Source organism: Dermacentor silvarum, chromosome 4 (genome assembly GCF_013339745.2).
Source record: "Dermacentor silvarum isolate Dsil-2018 chromosome 4, BIME_Dsil_1.4, whole genome shotgun sequence".
In the NCBI taxonomy this organism is placed as follows: Eukaryota; Metazoa; Arthropoda; class Arachnida; order Ixodida; family Ixodidae; genus Dermacentor; species Dermacentor silvarum.
Window position 1 is genome coordinate 222,919,242 of NC_051157.2, and position 6,171 is coordinate 222,925,412.

The 6,171-nt window shown below is 45.5% G+C and overlaps 1 long non-coding RNA gene across 1 annotated transcript; it reads left to right on the top strand.

The window, feature by feature from the left end:
* The first annotated feature begins 2,533 nt into the window (after nucleotides 1-2,533).
* LOC125944618 (uncharacterized) lies at nucleotides 2,534-5,847 on the top strand. Its single transcript, XR_007466311.1, has 3 exons — nucleotides 2,534-2,812; nucleotides 3,813-3,950; nucleotides 5,754-5,847. It is a non-coding gene; the product is annotated as an uncharacterized LOC125944618 (long non-coding RNA).
* The last annotated feature ends 324 nt before the right edge of the window (nucleotides 5,848-6,171 follow it).

The window sequence follows — 6,171 nt, forward strand, 5'->3', positions numbered from 1 at the left end:
GCCATTGGAGGCAAGGAATGTGGAGAACTGAACAGACGTGAACTGCGGTCCATTGTCTGTGACGACCATTTCCGGAAGACCGAAACTGCCAAATATTCTTCGCAGCTCTTGCACAGTTGCTTCCGCTGTAGTTCTTTTCATGCACACAACTTCTGCCCATTTGGAATAAGCATCTATCAGGACTAGTAACCAGCATGAGTTTGCAAAAGCGAAGTCCAAGTGCACTCTTTCCCATCGTTTGCTTGCACGGGCCCAAGGCGTGAAGTCTACCTGGGACGGCGTGTTTTGCGCAAATTGACAGACTGCACAGCTTTGGACAGTGTCTTCGATGTCCGAAGTTTGCTGGGGCCACCACACATGGCTCCTCGCAAGCATTTTCATTCTAGTCGCGCCTGGATGTCCTTCGTTCAGCAACTTTAAAACCGGCGTAACAAGCGCACGTGGCACAATTACGCGATTGCCCCAGGTCACGCAGTCTCGATCCAACGATAGTTCATGGCGTCTAGTCAAGTACGGTGCTAAATTTTCATCTGCAACTTTTCCTGGCCATCCATTTAATGTGAAGAAGTGGACCTTCGATAGGAGTGGGTCCTTTTTTGTTGCTTTTCGAATATCTTCAGCTGATAACGGCAGTTGGTCTGTTGCCGAGAAAAATTGCACGTAGTCACTGACGTCAGCTTCGTTCTTTAGCGGAAGCCGCGATAATGCGTCTGCATTAGCGAGAGCCTTCCCTTTCCTATATACCCATTTGTAACGGTAGGCCGCAAGCAGAAGCATCCAGCGCTGCATTCGGGCAGCTGATAGTGCTGGAATGGGCTTGTTGTGCCCGAGTAAGCCATTTAATGGCAGGTGATCAGAGTATATAGTGAACTCTCGTCCATAAATATATTTATGAAACCGTTTGATAGCGAACACCACGGCAAGCGCTTCTTTTTCTATTTGGGAGTACCCAGTCTCTGCTTTACTGAGCGTTCGCGAAGCGTATGCGATCGGTTTTTCATTTCCTTCGATTTCGTGGAAGAGCACCGCCCCCACTCCGTATGCAGATGCGTCTGCTACAAGGCCTATTGACTTCTCCGGATTGTAGAAGGTTAGGACACTGCCCAGCTATCACAAAAGAGATATAATCATTCTTATTCATGGATATTTCGCCTTGACCGTCAAAAATCTAGATTGAAGAAGTCAACATCGAGAAGGATTCAATTGGGATGGAAAAATCTTGCTATAAGGCGGATTTTAGAAGACGTTTAAAATCGCTTGTTCTAGCAGCCTACAATTATTGATTTTTTTGTTGTTGTTTTCTTCCGCTTTTTGGCGGGAAAAACGCACATTGGTTTTTGTTTTTGCTTCGCCCTGTTAGAAGAGAGTGCAATCAACCCTGGCGCGGGTGTTTGCATTGTGGTGAGTGAGCACTGAAGGGGCAGCTGCTTGCTCTTTATGCTCATAATGAAGTCCACAATAAAGAAGAAAAGTTACGCTGACCTTTCAGACCGTCAGAAGAGGCGTAGAGTTAATGACGAACCGATATCTGCCAGTCCTGTTGCCACGAGTACCTTCCAATAAGTATCATGGTAGGCTAATGAAAGTAGTAACCATGCTTCTAGTGAAGTATCCTCGCCACATGAGGATGCTCAATCCAAGGACAATTTTCACGAAAGTGACCTTGCCTTGAAAGGAGAAAATGCAGAAGCACACACGCAACACATTTCTAGATAATATTTTGTTCCCCAAACGACCCTCCTATGAGCGCGGGCATCGAAAATGGAGGTTCTTCGGACTATGCATCATCATCTGCAGAAAATCAGGCAAGTCTTTGTCCACGTAAATGTGTGGAATTTCAAGGATGGCTATGATGGGTTACAAGTCACCGAATTCCGCTTGTCCCAGTTTCTGAACTTCTCCGGAAACTAAGCACCACTTTCGACGTTGATTTTGTCATCGACTCGAGGACATTGTTGAACAGTCCTCGATACACTTCAACGCGATCTGTCCCTCCTGGCGAATATTGCCATTTTTCTGTGAAGGAAAATTTAGAACGCATGATTGCTGTGTTCCTGAGTGGCTGTCGAGGGTAGATCCCTTGACAACGCTCAGAGAATGTTAAATGACAATGTCAGCCTAGTTGGACTGACGGTTCAAACTGTAAAATGTTTTGATATTGTTTGTCGCAGTTTTCGTTTTGTCTGTTTGGTTAACCTGTTTTACTTTGACCGAAAGGAAGAAAAAGACACCGTAGTCTAGTTGCTAGAGAACCGGCTGCTGTGACCCACGGCAGAAGTTCGATTCCATTATAGGTTGCACATAACTTTTTTGTATTATAAAGCGAGTTAGGAACCTACCTACCTACCGCAAAGTGCCAAGAATGAGGCATTAAAAAGTTCGACTTTTGTTATTTCAAATTATCTTTGTAAGGTGGCGCTAGCATTATGGTAGCAGCCGCAGTTTGTATTTTCTTAGTTAAATTAGCTAGCATTTCTGTGCTTCAGGTACCGAGTACGAAGCCACACTGAGTATTTTTCTGCATTGCAGCAGCGTGTGTCGCAAGAGGATGCAGCGCCGTGACGTGTCATAGCGGCTACCTGACAAAGCGAGGAGTGGCGCGACGGCTGATCGGCGTCATCGCTTGCGCCGACGCAGTCTGAGCAGCCAAGCGGACTGCGCTCTCCGCGCAGCTTCCCTCCAGATTGCGTAACTTTTGAACCCGCCGTTACATTGACCGTTATTTTTGTCAGGACCAGCCGTTAAGTTCCTGACGCGTATTCGTTCATGAACTGCGGAGCGCCAGACTGCCTTCCACATCTTCTTTGCTCACGTAAGTAGTCACGGCCACTTTGACACCTGTCGTGTTTAATTATTTACGGTTTTCAGGCGGGAGTTTTAGGTGGAAGTTTTAGGCGGTAATGAAGTTTTTCAATGAAAGCGCCTTGATTTTAACTGCAATCTCTAATATTGTTTAAGAGGCATGTTTACGTCTGCGTACGTTTCTTTTATTGTATGCGTATTCAGGTTTGCCAAAGCTGTCTAAAATTACCTCTGCGACGTTTCGTTGACCATTGATTGTTAGGAAGACGATGACATTCCCGTTTGGCGCAGAATGATTAGACGTGCTACGATCTTCGCGTAGCCACAGCATTCTTCCGTCAACGCTCTTGTGCGAGATCACTCGTGTGTTTTTCCGAGCGTGAAAGGTGCCCGCGAATACACGCAAAACTGCCGAACGACTGGCCGCTCGAGGCAGTTTGCGTGTATTGGCAGGCACCTTTCACACTTGTAGAAACACTTTATGTAGCTCATATTGAGAAACAGAAAGCGGTATCAGGGGTTTCTCATGTTGCTTTACAATCTTCTCATTGACACTTTTGATCTAACTATAGTAATTGAGAAGTTAATTAATTAGAACTAATTATCTAACTAGGCGGAATGCAAAAAATAATCTGAGTATCTCCAACATTACCTTGGTTCTGTCCTGGTACGTGGCACTTGCATATTTTTAAAGTTTGGCTAAAGTTAAATGAAACACCCTGCATGTATTGCACTGTTGCCTTGTTTTTTTTACATAATCCGACAGTGTAGCTATTTACAGCATCTTTTTTAAGGATACCTAACATTTTTTGGCTTCAGTCATGCAACAAATAAATTTTGAGGTCGCACTGGCGTTTTCTTTTTGCAAGTCTGTGCAGTAACAAAATTCTGTTAAAAAAAGAAAAATTCCAATATACAGTTGTAATAGGCACTGTTGTTACATTATAAACATAGATACTCCGAGTTTATCAGCATAACAATAAAGAGTTTTTTTGTAACTTACTATGCAGGCACATACCTACGTGCAAGAGAGAAGGCGCGTGAGGGTGAAGACACCGATCATGTACCCTCTACAGGTGCCAAATGGGCAGACGAAAACGCCGCCGCCCAAAGGGCCACCACGAAACTCCTGAACTCCAAGAACCCAGGTAACTTATTTCATATTAAAGTCGTACGAATTAAATTTTCAGCGTGATACATATACAGTCGTATCTCGATAATTCGAACTCGAAGGAGCCCGAAAGTTTGTTCTAATTAAAGGAAAGACTTATTTCTGAAGTATTCGAGCACCACAGCACGACGTACGAATGGAGTCGTTAGATATCACGGCGCGCAAGCAGATGGCGAGTAGGGGCCACGAGACTGCCCACGTCGAGCAACGCTCGCAGAAAACGATGCTGTAGGGAGCGGGCGGCGCCAGCACGGCGGCGCCGGGCGCGCGCGGACACGTCAAAGGTGAGGGAGGAGGGCGTCAGGGAAGTGGATTTGGCTGAGCAGAGGTGACCCCGTCGCTTCGGTGGCTCCCCTCACTCTCCCTCTCAACTCCCTCGTAGCTCCCCCACCTTCGACTGTCTCCGTGCGTGCCCGCCGCCGGCCCGGCGCCAGCTTAACCCTCTCCCTTTCTTTTCCTGCCGTTGAAGCGAGCGTTGGTCGGTTGTGAGCAGTTTCGTTGGCGGGACTGGGCCTCCGTCCTAGCTCCTCTGCGTCGCAGCCGCAGCGTTGAGACATCGACTCGAACACGCGTGTTACGGCGCGACGACGTAACGGCGACCATGCCATTTAAGAGAGAGAAATTTACGCCGCGGTTCTTTTTCTTTTATTGCGATAGAAATTATATGGGCACTCCAAGCGCATTTTTGCCGCCGTCGTCGTCGCCGTGATAATCCGTATAAAGTGCAACGGCGATGAAATCGTCGCCGCGCGCCATGTGTGGGTTTTAGTGTGTGGGCTCATTTCGGTGTAAGCAATAAATTGCATATGCAAGCACTCTAGATCATAATTGATATATAAACTGCACGAGCTTAACCTTTAACCCATTGCGTAGCTATAATTATGTCACCAAGGTCAAAGTTAGTGAAACTGGGTGGAAAATTACGGCTTATGTTCCCACCTTGTGTGTGGATGACTCACTGTTTTTGTAAAAAAAAATTCTTTACAAGTGCTTGGAAATGTTGTTGTGTGGAGGTTTTCAAACAGGCAAGTCATAGGCGTGCAACATTTTACTGGTTTAATTACAGCAACTGAAGTTCTTACTGTATATGCTTGAAGCAGCCGTTCTGCAAATAGTCGCTGTTACTTAAGGTTGCACTCGTCTGCTGTCTTTTATTTTTTAAGGAATCGCAATATATTTGCTCAATTTGAAGTATGCGATGTGTTTGAAAGACTGGTGTTTAGGTGTATGCTCAAGCCTGCGCCATTTCTGAGTTGGCTATGTCATCTGTGGCAAATAAAATTGCGGTGGTGTAACAATGCTGTCACACTGAAGCTGTGCCTTTGCAGAGCCACACTTACCTCTTTTCTCGTACAACATTATCAGAAATGCATTATCTATTCCTTTCTTTGAATGCTATTTGGCACCTACTTCGCACGTGTTTAGGAGGCTGCTGTCATCTACCAGTCGCCAACTAGTCAAGACAACAGCCTCCTGAAAGCTAGCAAAATAGCCGACACTTACACTGGTTGGCGATTGTACATGCAACACCTTCAGTTAGATGTAAAGTATGTCTTCAAGGCAACAGAAGGGAATTTCACTTGTGATCGGTTAATGTTAGAACCATGTTAATAAAGGTGGAATGCTCGAAAACTGTGTGCTTGGACCAATATATTGTAGTGCTGCCCATTGCCAAGACATATTGCAGTGCTTATTGCCAATGCATTGAAAAACTATACGTTCACTAAGAAAAGTGTGCTTCAATTAATATACGTTTTACACATGCCTAATGTTTTTGCAGTAAGAAGACCTGCTGAATTAAGGAGCTACAGCCCAGCAGCCTGATCGAAACCAGGTTTATCAAGGTCGATACCTGTAATGGACGTTACCCGGAGGCACTCATATTTAATGTTGATTGCTAGCTTGTCTAGTCGTGTTTACTTTTTGCAATAAAAAATGTTATTGCTGTATGTGTTTCATGTATTGCACAAGCGCAAACCTTCATGCCGCCGGCCGGCGAAACGCCGCAGGGGCATGGGGAGAGGGAAGGAAAGGGAGACGAGGGGGGCGCTAGAGGGGAGGGTGAAAAAAAACGGATGTCAAAATCCTGATTGTAGCAGGATTCAATCTGTATTTTTTAAACGCTTCTAATGGTCTTACAAAATCCCATTTCAAGACAGGATTTTTCGAAACTACTTTAAGCAGGATTCTAGAACTTC